This window comes from Microcebus murinus, chromosome 14 (genome assembly GCF_040939455.1).
Source record: "Microcebus murinus isolate Inina chromosome 14, M.murinus_Inina_mat1.0, whole genome shotgun sequence".
NCBI lineage: Eukaryota > Metazoa > Chordata > Mammalia > Primates > Cheirogaleidae > Microcebus > Microcebus murinus.
Window position 1 is genome coordinate 77,957,136 of NC_134117.1, and position 17,489 is coordinate 77,974,624.

At 50.6% G+C, this 17,489-nt stretch overlaps 1 long non-coding RNA gene across 1 annotated transcript in view; it reads left to right on the forward strand.

Annotated features, from left to right (window-relative positions):
• Positions 1–13,484, forward strand: part of LOC109729431 (uncharacterized) — a 68,381-nt gene extending 54,897 nt beyond the window's left edge. The window contains exon 4 of the long non-coding RNA XR_012922922.1: positions 13,401–13,484. This is a non-coding gene — a long non-coding RNA (uncharacterized LOC109729431). The remainder of the gene's footprint in view (positions 1–13,400) is intronic.
• The last annotated feature ends 4,005 nt before the right edge of the window (positions 13,485–17,489 follow it).

Here is a 17,489-nt window from a genome sequence, read left to right on the forward strand (position 1 = left end):
CATTAAACTCATTCAGTTGTCATAGCAGAAGCACAGGATGTCCGTTCCCAAGGGCTGTGTGTGTGTTTAGCCGTTGCAGCTGCCTAAGGAGATACCTGCATCTCTAGCCTAGAAATGTGTGTATTTGTTTTTAGAAAAGGTCCAAAGAGAGTCCATTAGTCATTGATAGCATTTCAATTAAGGCAACTGCTAAGGCAACAGCTGTTCTTATTGATTTCATTCTTGGATGTTTCTGAATCAAACTTTTACAGCAGAATACTTGAGCTTGTTGTTTCTGTGTAAAAGCGTGCTTGAGGAAGTAGAAAGGCTCATATCATCTGTAATCTCAGAACAGCAGCAATACATCAAGTGCCAGAACCACGTCAGGACATGTCATCATCATGCCTTTGAAACCTAGAGCCTGGGCCGGTGCCTGGGAGCCCCACTCTCCTGGTGGCCGCAGAGCTGGAGGTGGGCACAGGGCCTGGGGAATTGCTGCAGGCTCTTCTCAGCGAGGGGGCGTGAGACGCTGTGATGTTAGTCACACTTACTATCAGTGCAAGGCAGACTGTTGCAGACAGAGCAATCCTGGTCCCAGGTGCTCCCCAAGAAGCTGGAAGGCAGGCGAGCAGGAGCTGATTTGTAGGGAAGGATCAGGGGAGCAGAGCTAAGGAACTTGATCTGAACTCTGAGGGCAGCAGTCTGGCTTCATTGTACCTGGGGCATGTTCCAGATGCTTCTGTGGTGGGTGGATCTCTTCCTTTGTGGGCAAATTGTATTTTCCCCAACTGTGCACGTTGCCCATGGGCGAGACGTGGAGGAGGAAGGTGGCACTGGAGCCCAGCTCTGTTCAAGGCGGAGAGGGAGTGAGGGAGAGAGAGCACTGGCGGCCGAGCCCTTCGCACACCACCGCGTGCACGTGCTCTCGGCCGCCGTGCCGCTCCCCAGATGCCCCCGCCCTTTGCCCGCACCTTCCTGCTGGTCTCCGCAGCAGCCCTCTGCAGCCTTCCAGGGTCTTGCCCACTGGCAGGCCCCCTTCCCTGCCCAGCGTCCTACATTCTGTCCCCTCCTCCTGTCAGCTCGCAGACTTGCTGAGTTCCTCATCAGGAAAGGAAAAACCTGAAACCACCACAAGACCAGTCTCTGCCCCCTCTGCTCCATGAGCCCGGACCTTTGTTCCTCCCTCCACCCAGCGCGGAGTGGCCCAGAGCCTGCCCCCTTCCGTCCGCCCCCAGCCCTTCTCCTGCCTCTGGGACCCTCCCCCACCCCCTTTTTGCTGTGACCTCTGTCAGCTACTGAACCAGCTCCCCAGGGCCCGGTAGTCTGATTGCCTCTAAGAAAACGGCCCGGCCCGCGCATTGCCCTCATCCCCAGCCTGCCAGCCCAGACGCCAGGCCAGCCCTCCCGCTGGAGTCTACGCCCCACTGCCCCTTTTCTCGGGCACCGGGACTCTGCCCTGCCCTGCTCTTCATTTTCCACAAAGGCTGACACACCCGTGGCCCTGCCCCAGGACTGCACTGCTTCCTGACAGGCCATCCTGAGATCATCTGCGCCCCTCTACTCCCCTGCCCAAGCCAGCATCCCGTCCATGGCTCCAGTCACACTGGGTCCCTCCTCAACCCCACCCTGGCCCCGTGTTGCCCACGGAAGAGGCCTAGCGTCTTAGCCCGGCTGTATCATGTTCCCCAGCACCCTCCCAGTCTCCCCTGTACACAGCCCAGACCTCTGCCTTCACCAGGCCCTCTCAAGGTGCCTTTCGGCCAGGACCCGGGGCGGTCAAGCCCCAGGCACGTGGCCTGTGCCTGGAGCCATCTCTGAGGTCCCGGCCCTCAGGCCCAGTTCATTTCATTCTCCCCTGCACGGTGGTTGGTCTGTGTCTGCTGCCACTGGCTGGTCATTATCTTGTCACCTTTGTGATCTGGCACCACAGCAGCACAGAATCTGCGCTCTGTGAACACTGGCAGGGGAGTAGAATGTGCGCAGAGATGGGGAGACCATTGTGCCCACCTGTTGGCCAGGCTCAGCCTGTCGGTGTCACCTGACACCCACTGGATCCTGGTGGCAGCCCATCAGGAGAGTCCAGCCCTCTGGGAGTGTCACTGTGCCCCAACAGTGTGCACTGGGGATGGATTCCTGTGGACCCGTGTCCCTTTGCTGATGGACAAAGTGTAGGTTCTGCTGGGCATGGGCCCACTGGGCACCCAGCAGCCAGGCCGCAGAGGCCATGGCCGGGCAGGAACGCTGCTGCAGGGCCAGTGCAGGACGGGCAGGCAGAGGTGCCCGTCCCCGTGCTGGGGGGGGGGCATAGGGAGGCATGGCTGTCAGGACTGGTTCTGCTGTATAAAATCCTGCATAACCTCTGAGCCCACCTTCTTGAGAAGGTTCCATTTTTCACAACGCCATCAAGATTGCTGGTAGGCAGCTGCCATACAGGCTTCTACCTGTTTATCTCACAGTCGTGTGTTGGACACCCAGTCCACGGCAGGCCTCGTGCCGGGAACTGGGCACAAAGAGAATCTGCTCCCACCGTGCCCATGGCCTGCCTGAGACCCAGGTAGCAGACATGCTGTTGCAGGCTGAGAAGAATGCAGCCTGAGCCTTGAGCACCCAGCCCGAGGGATCAGGGAATGCCCGGACCAGGCGGTGGCCGACTGGGTCTTATGGGAGGCGGCAGCAGCCCATGAGAAAAATAAGGAAGGCTTTCCAGGCACGCAGCCGTGTCCAGGGCTGAGGCGTTCAGGGAGCTGTCCCCCTCAGGCCAGCGAGCAGCTGCCCCTGCCTGGCCACTCCTGCTTTGCTCCTGCCCCCGGGGACCGGCACACACCAACGCCCCCGAGTCCTCCGAGCCCTCCAGCAGTCAGAGTGGCCTGGGCAGGGCATCTGCTGCTCTCACTGCTCCCTGCTTGCAAATGCCCGGTGGCCCCAGTGGCATTTACAGTCGTCTCTCAGCGTCCCATTCACTGTTGGGGCCCAGCGTGGCCCCAGCTCCCCATGTCCCCATCCTCCTCTTATATCCCACTGCTTTTGTGTCCCTCAGTTCTCTCTGCCAGAAGTTGCCTTGCCCCTGCTCTTGACCTGGGGACCCCAGTGTTTGTCTGGGCCTCAGTGTCACTATTTCCTGAGAGGCCTTCTCTGGCCCCTGTTATTTGCCCACTCTCCATCTCACATTTTTCCTTTAAAACACTTACCACAATGCACAAATACACGTGTCACCATTTTGCAAGATCTGCTCTCTCGCCAAGGGAGCCAGAAGCGCCCTGAAGACAAGGGCAGGCTCTGTGTCTTGCTGGGTGCCGCCAAGGGCCAGGCAGTGTGCCGCCCTCGGGGCGACTCAGCTTTGAAAGCAGTAGACTCAGCCCTCTGCGCTGCTCAGGGATTGGGCTCGGGCGCAGCCCTCAGCCCTCCGCATCCCGCTCAGTTTCTGAGAAGCGCCCTCTTCGTTACCTCTGCCCCGCTCTAGGGTCCTGGGCAGCAGCCCTGTGGGTTTTTTCAAAAAGGGAACCAGCACCAGGCAGAGAACTGGTTTCTTTTCCTAGCCAGGTCAGCCTCACCTCCCTGAGCCCCTGCATTCCCACCTGGGTATGGGGACAAGCGTGCTGACCTCACGAGTGGTCAGAAAGCCCAGCCAGAGTCCCAGCTCCACCCCTTACTAGCTGGGTTTACACTTGGAACCTCAGTTTCTTTATCTAGAAAGAAGCAAACAGGCAAGACTGGAGGTCTCTGAGGCCTCTGGCAGTGGGAACCTCGGATGATGCTCTGAGGAGACTCAGGACTGCCCTGTGCCCCTAGCAGCAGTCCCGAGCTTTCTCCTACCTGCCTGGAGATGACTTAGCCGTTGTCCAGCTTGGGGGAGGGGAGTGAGGGAGCAAGCACGGGGCAGCAGCCCCCTTTGGCCAAGTTTATGAGCAGGTCTCTTTAATAGCACATAGCCACGGTCCACACGGCCGGCCCCAGGACTGGGGGGCACTCATGGCCTCAGAGAGGAGCCAGTCCTGCGGAAGCTCAGAGTCCCTGATCTTGGCCATCTGGGCCTCAAGTCTCTCAGGGAGTTCAGAGTTCTGAGCTCCTGAGAGTGCAGAAGGAAACGCCTAGGTGTGTTGTCTCATCCTGTCAGTCTGTGCCCCTGTAGGGACACTCCTTCAGGAATCCTGGGACCAAAACACAGAGCATCCAAATAAAGTGAACCCCTAAAATAGTCCCCTTATCCCCCAAACCCCACCTGGCTATGTAGTTATTGCACATCTTGTTTGAATTGTGTCTTTTCCTGGGCTCTTCCCTCAAACACCTATCACTGGACTCTTTTTCTAAACAGCTGTATTGAGATATATTTCATATACCATAGAATTCATACAATTCAGCATTTTTTAATGTATTCACAGAGTTATGCAACCATCACCAAAATCTAATTTTGGAGCATTTTCATTACCTCAAAAAGAAACCCCATGTCCATTAGCAGTCACTTCCCATTCCTGAGACAGCCTCCCCACCCCACTTGTACTGCCTCAGGCAACCACTAAACCATTCGCATATCGTATTGATACATATATTGTAGTTTTGTGATTGACTTCTTTCGCTTAGCATAAGTTCATCGATATATGACTACTTTATTCCTTTTTGTGGCTGAATAGTATTCCATAGCACGAATATACCACATTTTATTTATGTATTCATCAGTTGATTTGGATTGTATTTTGCTAGTTTTCTTGAAGACTTTTGTGTCTGTATTATAAGGGGTATTGGTTTTCTTTCTATGTCTTTGCTTTTGATATCAGAGGAATACTGGCTGCATAGGAGGCATTGGGAACTGTTCACTCTTGTCTTTTGGAAGATTGAACATTTGGTATTAATTCTTCTTTAAATGTTTGATAGTTTAGAGTTGGTTTTGGTAGTTTGTGTCTTTCTAGGAATTTGTTTCATCTAAGTCATCTAATTTGTTGACATATCATTCCCTTATAATCATTTTTATTCTGTAAGATTGGTAGTGATGTTCCCTCTTTCATTCCTGATTTTAATAATTTGAATATTCTTTTTTATCTTGTTTAGTCTAACTAAATTTGTCAAATTTGGTGATCTTTTCAAAGAATCAGCTTTTTTGCTGATTTTCTCTATTTTTCTATTCTTTATTTTATTTATTTCTACTTTAATCTTATTTCCTTCCATCTGTTTAAGTTGTATTTGGTATGTTCTTTGTCTGGTTTCTTAAAGTGTTAAGTTAGGTTATTAATTTGGGATCTTTATTCTTTTATAAAATAGGCATTTATAACCATAAAGATTCCTCTAAGCATACTTTTACTGCATTCCATACGTTTTAGTATATTGTATTTTCATTTTCATTTATCTCAGAGTGTTTTTTGTTTTGTTTTGTTTTGTTTTGAGACAGTTTCACTCTGTTGCCCGGGCTAGAGTGGCATGGCGTCAGCCTGGCTCACAGCAACCTCAAACTCCTGGGCTCAAGCAATCCTCCTGCCTCAGCCTCCTGAGGAGTTGGGACTACAGGCATGCTCTACCATCTGGCCTAATTTTTTCTATATATTTTTAGTTGTCTGGCTAATTTCTTTCTATTTTTAGTAGAGACAGGGTCTCACTCTCGCTCAGGCTGGTCCCGAACTCCTGAGCTCAAACAGTCCTCCTGCCCTGGCCTCCCAGAGTGCTAGGATTACAGACGTGAGCCACCATGCCTGGCCTATCTCAAAATGTTTCCAAATTTTCTGTTGTGACTTATTCTTTGGATATTTATTTATTTAGTTAGTTAGAGATAGGGTCTTACTGTGTTGCCCAGGCTGGAGGGCAGTGGTTATTCACAGACATAGTCATAAGGAACTATATCCTCAAACTTCTGGGCTCAAGCCATCCTCCTCCCTCAGCTTCTCAAGCAGCTGGAACTACAAGTGCTTGCCATTCATTGCTCCTGGCATCTTTGGGTAGTTAGGAGTGAGTTGACTAGTTTCTACATATTTGTGAATTTCCCAAATTTCCTCTTTTATAAATTGATTTCTAATTTCATTCCTCATTAGTGAGTGAACACAATCTCATACTTTGTTTTAATCATTAAAAATTTTTAAAGATTTTAAGGCCTGCTGTATGATTTAGTATTGGTCTATTCTGGAATACAGTCCATGTGTACTTAAGAAGAAAGTTTACCATGTTATTGTTGGCTGGAGCATTCTATAGATGTATGTTAGGTCTACTTGATTCCTTGTTTTGTTCAAATCTTCTGTTTCCTTATTGACATTCTGCCTATTTCTATTATTGAAAATGAAGTATTGAACTCTCCAAAGATTATTGAATCTTTCTTTAATCCTGTCCATTTTTACATCATGAATTATGGGGCTCTGTTCTTAGGGACCTATATGTTTATAATTGTTTTATCTTCCTTCTGGATCTACCCTTTTATCATTATAAAATGTTCATCTTGCTTATTTCCAGTAACCTTTTTGTTTTGAAATCTATTTTGAAAAACTCCCATTTGTGTCTTTTGCCCACTTTTTGATGGGGTTGTTTGTTTTTTTCTTGCTGATTTGTTTGAGTTCTTTATAGATTCTTTGTGAGATGTATAGTTTGCAAATATTTTCTCTCATTCTATAGATTGTCTATTTACTCTGTTGATTATTTCCTTTGCTATGCAGAAGTTTTTTAATTTAAGTCCCATTTATTTATTTTTGTGGTTGCTACATTTGCCTTTGGGGTCTTAATCATAAATTCTTTGCCTATGCAATATCTTGAAGAGTTTTCCTACATTTCCGTCTACAATTATTATGATTTCATGCTTTATATTTAAATATTGTATCTATCATGAATTAATTTTTGTATATGGCAAGAGATGGGTGTCATTCTTCTGCATGTGGCTATCCAATTTTTCCAGCACCATTTATTGAATAGGGCATCCTTTCCCCAGTGTATGTTTTTGTCTGCTTTGTCAAAATCAGTTGGCCATAGCTATATGGTTTTATTTCTGGCTTCTCTAGTCTTTTCCATCCATCTATGTCTTTACCTTTATACCAATACTATGCCGTTCTGGTTACTATAGCCTTGTAGTATAACTTGAAGTCAGGTAATGCAATGTCTCTAGATTTGTTCTTTTTACTTAAAGGTGCTTTGGCTATTCAGGCTCTTTTTTTTGGTTCCAAATGAAGCTTATGATTATTTTTTTCTAAATCTGTGAAATATGATGTTGGTATTTTGATGGGGATTACATTGAATTTGTAAACTATTTGGGGCACTATGGACATTTTATTGGTGTTGATTCTGCCAATCCATGATCAAAAGATATTTTTCCATTTGTTTGTGTCCTCTGTGATTTCTTTCATCAGTGTTTTGTAGTTCTCCTTGTAGAGATTTTTACCTCCTTGATTAAGTATATTCCTAGGTATTTTATTTTCTTTGTAGCTTTTGCGAATGGTATGAACAGATGTTTTTCAAAAGAAGATAGACAAATGGCCAAGAAACATATGAAAAGATGTTCAACATCACTAATCATCAGGGAAATGCAAAATTACAATAAGATACTACTATCTTACCTGTATCAGAATGGCCATTATTAAAAAGTTAAAAACAATAGATGCTGGCACGGATGCAAAGAGAAAGGAATGCTGTTTATACACCGTTGATAAGACTGAAAATTAGTACAACCTCTATGGAAATTCTTCAAAGAAATAAATGTAGACCTACCACTTAATCCAGCAATCCCACTGCTGGGTTTCTACCCTAAGTAAAATAAGTCATTTTATCAAAAAGACATCTGTGCTCAAATGTTTATTGCAGCACAATTGCAAAGATATGGAATCAACTTAAGTGCCCATCAGTTCACAAGTGGATAAAGAAAATGTGGTGTGTGTGTGTGTGTTTGTGTTTGTGTTTTTGCATGCATGTGCGTGTGTCTTGTGGAGTACTACTCAGCCACAAAAAGGAATAAAGTAATGTCATTTGCAGCAACTTGGATGGAGCTGGAAACTATTATCCTAAGTACAGTTATCTCAGGATTGGAAAACCAAACAGTATATGTTCTCACTAATAAATTGGAGCTAAATGATGTATACACAGGCACAAAGAGATATAAAGGACATTGGAAACCAAGAAAGAAGAATTGGAGAAGAGGTAAGGGCTAAAATACTTACCTGTCAGGTACAATGAATACCATTCTGGTGACTAGCATACCAAAAACCCTGACTTAAGCATTATACAGGATATCCATGTAACAAAAACATTTATACCACCTTAATATTTTGAAATAGAAAATAAAGTCTGTTGTGTTTGTTATTTGTGTAGCCACCCTAGCTCTCTTTTAGGTATTTTTTTCATAGTGTATTCTTTTCCATCATTTCACTTTCAACCTACTTGCATTTTTTAATTTACATGTGTCTTTTGTAGATGGTAATAGTTTGACTATTTTAAAAGTCGATTGGTCAGTCTTTGCCTTTTTATTGTAGAACTTAATCCATTTATCTTAGTATAATTACTGATAAGGTTGATTTATGTTAGACATTTTGCTATTTGTTTTCTATATATCTAATTACATCTTTATGCCTTTTCACAGTTTTACAAGTATTAGTTTATACAGTTATTTTTAAAATAGAAGAAAAGAGCTGCAAAATACATCTACACTGTCTTTTTTTTTTTAGACAGAGTCTCGCTTTGTTGCCCAGGCTAGAGTGAGTGCCGTGGCGTCAGCCTAGCTCACAGCAACCTCAAACTCCTGGGCTCGAGTGATCCTTCTGCCTCAGCCTCCCGGGTAGCTGGGACTACAGGCTTGCGCCACCATGCCCGGCTAATTTTTTATATATATATCAATTGGCCAATTAATTTCTTTCTATTTATAGTAGAGACGGGGTCTCGCTCTTGCTCAGGCTGGTTTTGAACTCCTGACCTTGAGCAATCCGCCCGCCTCGGCCTCCCAAGAGCTAGGATTACAGGCGTGAGCCACAGCGCCCGGCCTTACACTGTCTTTTATATTTAGCTGTATAAGTGTTATTTCTTAACATAGATTTCAGTGAACATCTAATGTCCTTTTATGTCACCTAAGGGACTCCTTTTAGGATTTCTTGTAAGACAGATCTGCTAGAACAGAGAACCAAATACTATTAGTTTTTGTTTAAATGGGAACGTGTTTTCCTTTGTTTAAAGGATGATTTTGCTGGAAATAGGATTCTTGATTGATAGTCTTTTTGTTCCTGTCAGTATTTTGAAAATGTCATTCTGCTGCTCTCTGGATTCCATGGTTTCCAATAAGAAGCCAACTGTTAATTTCATTGAGAGCCCTTATATATGGTGAGTCATTTTCTTTGCTTCTTTCAAGATTCTTGGTCTTTGGACAACTTGACTATGATATGTCTAGGTGTGAATCTGTGTTGAGGTTATCATATTTGGAGTTGAGATTCTTGGATAATGCTTTTCAGCAAATTTGGGAAGTTTTCACATCATTTTTGTCAATATTCTTCCCACCTCTTTTTCTTCCCGTCTTTCTAGGACACCCATTATGTGTATGTTGGTGCGCTTGATGGTGTCCCATCAGTAACTGAGGTTCTGTTCATTTTTCATTATTTTTTTTTCTGCACCTCAGATTGGACATCCTCAATTAACCTGTCCTCAAGTTTCTTGATTATTTTCTTCTGTTAACTCAAATCTGCTCTTGAACCCCTATACTGAGTTATTCATTTCCGTTATTGTACTTTTAAACTACAGAATTTGTATTTGGTTGTTTTTATAATTTCTATTTCTTTATTGACATTGTCTAATTAGTAAGACATCATTGTCATACTTACCTTTAATTCTTTAGAAATGTTTTCCTTTAGTTCTTTGAACATAATTACAGTAGCTGATTTGAAATCTCTAATAAGTATGATACCTGTCTCAAGGACAGTTTCTACTGATTACTTTTTTTCTGTGTATGGGCTATACTTTCTTTGGGGGGGGTGTCTTGTAATCTTTTGTTGCAAACTGGACATTGAAGATAATGTAACGTGGCAAACTCTGCACTCTGTAATGTGTGTAACTCTGCAAATCAGATTTACCTTCCCTCCCCAGGTGGTTGTTGTAGCTGTTTGTTTAGTGAATTTCCTGAACTGAATATATAAAATCTGTGTTCTCCATAGTATGCGGCTACCAAAGTCTCTTCTTGTTAATTTAGTGGCCAGCTAATGATTTATCAGAGATACTCTTAAATGCCTTAAGCCAACAAGTCTTCTACCCTTTGCCGAGAGTGTGTGGTGTGTGTTGGGGCACATGTCCAGTGCGTAGGTAGTTTGTGACTCTGCTTTAGCCTTCCCTAAGTCAGCCAGAGATGAGACTGCAGCCTCTCAGGTCTTCCTGCACACGGGCACAGCCCTGCCCATGTCTGTGACCTTCTAGATCTCATGAATGTCAGAGGTTTTCAAAGCGCCCAGTGGATATCTCCTTTCCCAAATCTTCCTTGTTGCTTTGGCCGTGTCTTGTTTGCCCAGTTGGTGTCCGAGCTTTAGGCAGATGCCGAAGCCGTGCTGCTGACTGTTTTTGACCAATGCCCTGGAGACAGGGCTTTTCCTGCAGCGCAAGCTCAGAGTCAGGTCAAATAATGACAATGATCTATAAAAGTGGCTTTTTTCAGGAAGTGGCAAAGCGAGTCAAATTGTGACAGTGCTCTAAGGATGGGATATTTTCAGAAACTAATTTTTATGAAGGTATGTGAGCAAGTACTCAGAGCTTCCCTGGGTGTGGTTTGTCTCCCTTATTTATCTTTGCCTAGATGCTAAGTGGTGACTTGGAGGTGGGTTAAGATACCTGAGGGCTTGGTCTCAAGGAGGCAGTGTGAGATGTGGAAAGTTCCTGAAGCTTGGAGTTGGGCAGCCCTGGTTCTGAATTCTGGCTTTACCACCTACTTGTTTGTCAGCCTTGGGGACAGGTTAATTCTCTGAGCCAAAGAGAGATGCCTCTGTAAATTGGATGCCAGCAACCTCACTAGGTTGCGTTCAGGGAAGAATTAAATTGGCCTCTGTATGTAAGGCTGTGTGCTGGCACACAGAAAATGCCCCCAAATGGAAATTATTATTTGGCTTGGGGCTTAGGGTAAGACCTTAAAACATGATGAGACCAGTGTTGTTTTGCTGAAATGAAAGCATTTATAACTCATAAGCACTTACTATGTGTCAAGCCCTGTCCTAAGCATTTATATGTATATATATGTGAGTTCACATAATCCTCACAGTAACCCTCACATAGATTCTGTTATTAGTCCTGTTCTAGAGATGAGGAAATTGAGGTGCAGAGTTTCCTGCCCAAAGCCACTCAGAGCTGGAGCCCCACCTGGCTGTCTGGCACCAGAGCCCCACCCTCCCCTGCTCCTCTGTGTTGGTTTTGGTTGAATGCTACGCAGCTCAAAGGCAGGGGGCACTTTGGCAGATAGAAACCGACAGCACCGAAGTGTGATAAGAAAAGCAGCATGCGCCTGTAACTGCTGAAACTGGAATCAGAGCGACTGGGACAGCCTCTGGTCACATCCAGTTTGGAAGGCGTCACAGGTCTGACACAGACTTCTCCTTTGTGGCTTCTGCAGGCCGGTTCCTCTCCGAGAATCAGTCATGCATGGGGCCTGCCCCTGCTCCAGTTCCTCCTGAGGCTGGGGGTGCAGCCTGTCCCTGGCGCAGCCTCCTCCCTGCCTCCCCGCCACACCCAGGTCTGCTGAGGCTGCTGCTCAGACCGAAGAGTAAGGGGGTGCTGCGTTTCAGCCCCTCGTAGACAGCCCCAGAGCCCCACCCACAGCAGCCGCCCGGGAGTGGGGGGGTTTCAACCCAGCGCTCATCCCGACACGCCAGGCCTACAGGAGTAGGTGCCCCCACCCTGGGTCCCACTCAGTCTTTTATAACTTGAGCAAGTCGCCATCAGTGATGTCACATGGCCACTGCCGTGTGGGACTGTCTCTGCAAGTGTAGAGCACAAGGTGCACATGGGGTCCACCTCCTCAGACCTTCCCAGGGAGGCCCCACCCCGGGGCAAGGCTCAGATCCCTTCCTGCCCGGCAGCACTGCAGCCGTGGCCACCGTACACGTGCTCACCCGGACAACAAGGAGGTTCGAAAAAGGCTGAAATACATAGGTGCCAGTCAGTAAGCCGTCTCTGCCCCAGATTTCCTGGGCTCCTCAGGCCTCCCTACTCGCTAGCACCTGGAGTGTCTATACCTGGTTCTGCAGGGCCACCGGGGACCCGGGAGGGGCTCATGGCCCACTTCCATCCTGACGGGCCCTGCAGAGCCCTTGGTGAGGGTTCGAACAGCACCCAGTCTGCAACACGACTTCTGGGGGCAGAGGGCTCCTGAACCTCGGAGCAAGGAGAGACCTTTGAGATGAGGTCACTTGCACTTCCTCTATTTGCTGATGAGGAGAGTCAGCCCTAGAGACCTGGGGCACCCTCCCAGGGCACACGGCTCATCTGGACGGAGCACTGGACTAGCTCCCTGTGAGCTGAGGGTGCAGAATCAGGGACAGCGTGAATGTACTTGGAGTCAGGCCAGCCTCGGCTCAAGTCCTGACTCAGCCACTTTGACCTCCTGTCCCTCTGGGCCTGCGCCTGGGCTCCCCGGGCCCAGGTCTCATGCTGGCGGGGCGAGCAGCGCCTCTCGGGGCTGCCGTGATGTCCTGCGGGCACGGAGGAGAGGGCTTGAGTGTGAGGAGTGTCCACTGATACCAAACACTGTCTTCCCCAGAAAGCCAGGGTGACTGAGGTCCTCTGTTGACACCAGCACCTTCTAACTTAGCGAAGTCTCGGCTGCCATGCCCAGAGTCCACTGCCCGCCAGCAGGCCACTCCCTACCATGCCCCAGTCCACTTCGAGGAACAAACAGGCGCTCTTCCAGTGCCGAGCTCCCAGGAGGGCTCCGGAGGGCGCCCACCACCCAGACTTCACTCCCACTAGTGAGGGCGCCCGCCACCCAGACTTCACTCCCACCAGTGAGGCACCATGGCTGCTTTTAGATGCATGAAACGACACACAGCCTCGGAGGCGGGGGCTGGGCAGTGCTCGGGGACCGCCTTGCCCAGTCTTAGCGTTTTCCAGATGAGTTTTTTAAAAGCCCAAAGAGAGGAAATGACTTGCTTAAGACCACACAGCATGTCAGTGGCCTGGCTGAGCCTTCACCTGCAGCCCCCGAGTCTGGGGACCCCTTGCCCTGGGCTCTGAGCAAGGCCCTGACTTCAGCTGGCCGGGCCCACGCGAGTTGAGTGCGAGCTTGCGCAGAGAGCAGCGCTGGGCCACTCACCGGCGGCCTCCTGTCTCCCGACCACGGAAGGGCGGGGCAGGGCAGTGCCACGAGAGTTGTTCGGGGGAGGGGCGGGTTGGGGGCTGAGCAGGTGGCGGCCAACCTGCCGAGCCGCCCGGCGCTGCACGGCACGCTCAGCCCCATGGCCGTGGCCCTGGCTCACCTCTTTCTTCACTGATCTTTCTTCTGTTGGCTTCAGGCGCCTCCCAAGTGCCCAGTGGGACAGAGGGCTCTGAGACTCACCTCTGCCCCTCGCTGCTGCCGGCCGGCCGTCTCCACCGCCTGCCAGGCTTTGCAACTCCGCAGCCCTGATGTTTGCGGGTTCAGGAGGGGCCCCTTCGACGCCTGCCATGTTTCTCCGCCGTGCTTCAGGAACGTTCTGGGGGGGGAACGCTCTCGTGCCTTAAACCGACGGCCTTTCACTGGGGAGGAAGGGAGGCCACGCGCGCCGAGCGCTTCCTGTGCCCCTGCTCTCTCTGCGCGTCCCCACGAGGGCGTGGCGCCCTGGCTGCAGGATGAGGGTGTCAGGTTCTGAGAGGCACATGGCTGCCCCGCCCAGACGTCCTGCTGGAGCTGTGTTTGAGCCCAGCCTTCGCTAACTCCAAAATCCGTGTTCTTTTCTCTTCCCTCAGCCATCCTCCAAGTCTGCAGGCTGCACCCTCCTGGGAAGAGTCCAGTTAATCCTTGACTGCCAGGACTGGGGCCTGTGCAGCTTCTCTGGCTACCTAATAAAGCGACTTCTGATGAAAGCCTAGGGACATCGTTCCTTCTTTTGCCCCTCCCCCATGACCAGAAGGACATCTTCAGAGCCTGGAAATCACCCGGAGCAGCAGGCAGGGTGTCACAGGTCCCCTCCTTTATTCAGAGAGGCCGGGGAGCTGCTCCGTCCCAATAAATGCCGGGAAGCCACTGATGGATGGGGCCGTGCTGGGAGGGCCTGGCTGGTCTGGGGGAAATGAGGTCGCCGAGCCCCGGAAGAGGCCAGGGTCACCCGACATCCTGCCCTGCCTCCCCTGCGAGGCCCCCCTGTCCTGGCTGGTGCTCCTGGCTGGCGGGCCCTCGGGTTGCCGCATTCTAAGCCTGGCTCTGAGGCCCATTCTAAGTTAGTGCTATTTGTAGAATCTTCTTAAAACACCACAACAGTGCCATTCACGGAGCGTCTGCACAGCGACCGACCGGAGGTGGAGGCGGGAACAAAGCGCGGCTGTGCTTTGGCCTGTGCGGGGAGTGCCCCTCCCCCGCTGGTGAGGGGTGTTGGCGCCCTCCCCGCCCGTGGTGCTCCCAGCGAGGCCCCATGGGCGCAGCGCAGACTCTGGGCCCGTGCTGGCCTGTGGCACGCCCTGAGCCAGGCTGGCTCAGGTGCAGGATGGCGCGTGGCTCTCTGGATGTGGCACGGAGCCCTTCTTGTAGCTGTCTCTGCCAGGCCCGGTTCTCCTCCATCCTCCCGTCCTCGCCCCTGGCATCAGGCCGCACATAGGACTTGCTCAGTTTGGTTGGATGGACAGGAGCAAAGAATGAGTGACAGCAGTCACCAGGGGCCCAGGAGAATAAAGCCTTGGGGTCCAGAGCCGCAGCCTCGGGCCTCTCCGCTGCGACTGTCGGCAGGTGCTGCGGTCCCCCGTGGGACAGACAGCAGTGCCCTCCTGCCCGCATTTCTCCCCCGCCCAGGGGGACGCACAGTGCTGCCGTAGGCACTCTTGCTCTGGGCCTGTCAACAGGTGCCCCCGTTAGCGGTGTGTTCCGTGGTATCCGGGAGGAGCCGAGCAGCGCAGAGTGGGGGAGCCCTTGCTGTGCGGTGGGCCGTGGGCTGGGTGAAGACTCCCGGTGAGTCGCCCTCGGACCCTCCTCGCTTGCACAGCTGCTGGCCGGGCAGTGCCGCCCCGCCTTCCTGCGGCCCTGAGGCGTGCAGGTGTGGGGCCCTAGGCCCTCTGTGCGAAGGGCTTGCTGGGTCCCGTGTTTGGTCTCCCCGTGGGTGCCACCTGGGGGCTGCTCATAAAGGCTGACATTCACCCAAAAGGAGCTGGCTTAGCTGGCCCCGTGTGCCTGAGGACAAGAGGCTGCAGGGGCCTCACAGTGTGTCCAGCGTGGTTAGCGGGAGCCCCCCGGTGGGCAGGGCGTGGCAGCCAGGACCCAGCAGCCCTCGTTGGACAGCCGTGCCAGCCAGGACTGAAGGGGGTTTGAGTGTTTTTAAAAGTGTGGCCATTTGTCCTCAACAGGCCCCCAGCATGTCCCCAGTAACAGCTGGTCACGAAGGACACAGGGCCGCTTCCTGACCGTGGTGGGCCCGGCACACGCAGCTGGGCAGGAAGAGTGGCTGTTGGCGAGCGCCCTGCCCGGCAGTGCAGACCCTCGTGACGGGGCCAGGCGGGCGAGCAAAGCCCCGGTGGGGGGGGGATTCTGGGAGCGCCCGTGTGCGGGGCAAAGCCCATCTCCGTGCGAAGGAAGGTGCCAGCCGTGGAGCCCTGGCGCTGGAATCTGACCACCACGAGGACAGGGATGGCCCTGGGAAGTGGCCCCTCCAAGACAGGCGGATCTGCATCACTCACTAGTGCCAGGACTTCAGGCAAGGACTTGGCACTCCTGTGCCTCGGTTTCCCCATTGGTAAAATGGGATCCAGAAGGCTTAATTTGGGGGCTGCCGTGAGGATGGGAGGAGCTCACAGTGGGTTGCCGCGTCTGGCTGAGCAGGGCCTCCGCACCCGTCCCCAAGCGAATTACCAAGTGAGCCGGGCTTTGTGGTCCTTTCCCGCGTTAGCCCCCACTGGGGGTGCGCACTCCTGAGCTCAGGGACTGGCTGCTGGCATCCTGGCATCCTGGACAGTCCCGCGCACGACTGTCCTGTGAGGGTGCGAGAGGCTGCGCAGGCTGGTGCTTTGGGGCAGGGGGTCTGGCACACAAATCCTTCTGAAGTCTGGCCTCTTGCGTTTCTTTTCTGTTTCTTCTCTTGCTGTCACCGTCCTTTCCTGGCACCGTCAGTGCAGCTGCCTCTGTCAGCTCTCCCAGTCCTTCTTTAGCTACCTGTTCTACTCCGAAGTGTGTCGTGAGCCAGAGAATCACACGCATTGGGAATGTGTGTGAACTAAAAGCAAGCAAGCCCCGAGACAGCCTCAGGAGTCGGCTGTTGGCTCTCAGCATACCGTTTGTCTGTTTTGGCTTCTCATTCATTGTGTCATTTGTCCCTGGACTCTAGAGGGACAAGATTGCCAGATAAGTGACGTCTGGACAAACAAGGCGTTGCTGCAATGCCCTGTGCATGGCAGGGCCACTTGTCCTCACGGGCAGTCACCCAGATAGGGCAGCTTTTCCAGCTTTGCACGTTATGACTCTTCACAATGAGGATGGCTCAGGTGATGGTGACCCTGGGGAATAAGGTCATTTTCAAGGGAATTTGCCAGGGTCAGTGTTCAGCCCACCTTGCAGGTGGGACGGTGTGGCAGGAGGCGCTGAGAGCTGGAGGCACTGGGGCCTCCCCCCCAGCCTGCAGGCTCTGCTGAGGAGGACGGCACTGCACCAAGTCCCATAGACAAGGCATTAAAATCTCAGCGCTGGCCCTCTTGCTGCGAGATCTTGGGCAGGTTCCTTCTGTAGAAAATTAAAAGATAAGACCTTTCTCAAGGTTGTCTGTAGGCCTGATGTGAGAACATGTTTTAGGCCCACATGTCATGTAACTCTAGCTGTAACCATTCACATAAGCTACAATGTGAATGGTTGCCTCCAGAGGGCACCATTCATTTAGACTACAGTGAGAATGGCTGCCATGGTGGGGGCATGCTCTTAGACTACCATGTGAATGGCTACCTCCTAGAGTGCTAGGGAGTGGTGCTGGATAACAGTGAACATTCTGACACTAGCAAGAGTACTTCTTACCTTGCCTGGTTGTTTATACCTGACCTCCAGGAAGGAGGCAGCTTATAAAAATAGCATAGCCATGCTCTACATCATGGCATTTTGCTCAATGATGTACCACATATATGGCAGTGATACCATAAGATTATAATACCATGTTTCTACCGTACCTTTTCTGTGTATAGCTACGTTTAGGTACACAAATGCTTCCCACTGTGTTACAGTTGCCTACAGAATTCAGTACAGTAGGGTGCTGTACGGGTGTGTAGCCCAGGAGCAGCAGGTCAGACCATATGGCCTGGGTGTGGAGCGGGCCATGCCAGGCTTGTGTAAGTGCACCCTCTGACGTCAGCACCATAGTGAAGTCGCCTAATGAGACATATCTCACAATGCATCTGGTTGTTACGCAGTGCATGGTTACATGTTGTTTTTTTTAAGAACC